At 59.1% G+C, this 460-nt stretch overlaps 1 protein-coding gene across 4 annotated transcripts in view; it reads right to left on the bottom strand.

Annotated features, from left to right (window-relative positions):
- The window catches only part of LOC108748679 (uncharacterized protein CG43867), an 82,428-nt gene that overhangs the window by 81,297 nt on the left and 671 nt on the right, over nt 1–460 (bottom strand). The window lies entirely within an intron of this gene.

Genomic DNA, 460 nt, shown 5'->3' with positions numbered 1-460 from the left:
GTCGTCGTCGTCGTCGTCGTCGTCGTCGTCGTCTCGTGCCTCCGTTCTTACACGCTCGCCGTGATTCCCCTACTCTTTGTCCACCCTTCACGCGACTCTCCGCGCGAACGCGGCCCGGCCTGTGTCGATCTTTCTTCCGCGAAAAGATTCGCGCGAGGTAGGCCGCGCGGTGAGGAGTACGGTGTTCGCGAAGGGCCGACCAGCCGGGGAGAATAGTACCGACCGTAGGATGACAGCTCGCGCACAAGTAGGTCAGGTACCGGAGCAGAGTGAGAGTGAGGGAGGAGGGAGGGGGGAGGGAAGTAGGGAGAGTAGGAGAATGGAGCAAGAAGGTAGATCTGTCTGTCTCTTTCTCTCTCTCTCTCTCTCTCTCTCTCTCTCTCTCTCTCTCGGAGCAAATTCTGACGTCCTCGCACCCTGTCCCAGCAATTCGCGATTCCCGAGGACCCTTAATCGTTTC

This window comes from Trachymyrmex septentrionalis, unplaced genomic scaffold (assembly GCF_001594115.1).
Source record: "Trachymyrmex septentrionalis isolate Tsep2-gDNA-1 unplaced genomic scaffold, Tsep1.0 scaffold24, whole genome shotgun sequence".
Classification (NCBI taxonomy): domain Eukaryota; kingdom Metazoa; phylum Arthropoda; class Insecta; order Hymenoptera; family Formicidae; genus Trachymyrmex; species Trachymyrmex septentrionalis.
The sequence above is the reverse complement of the archived record's forward strand: the minus strand, read 5'-3'. Positions and strand labels throughout refer to the sequence as shown.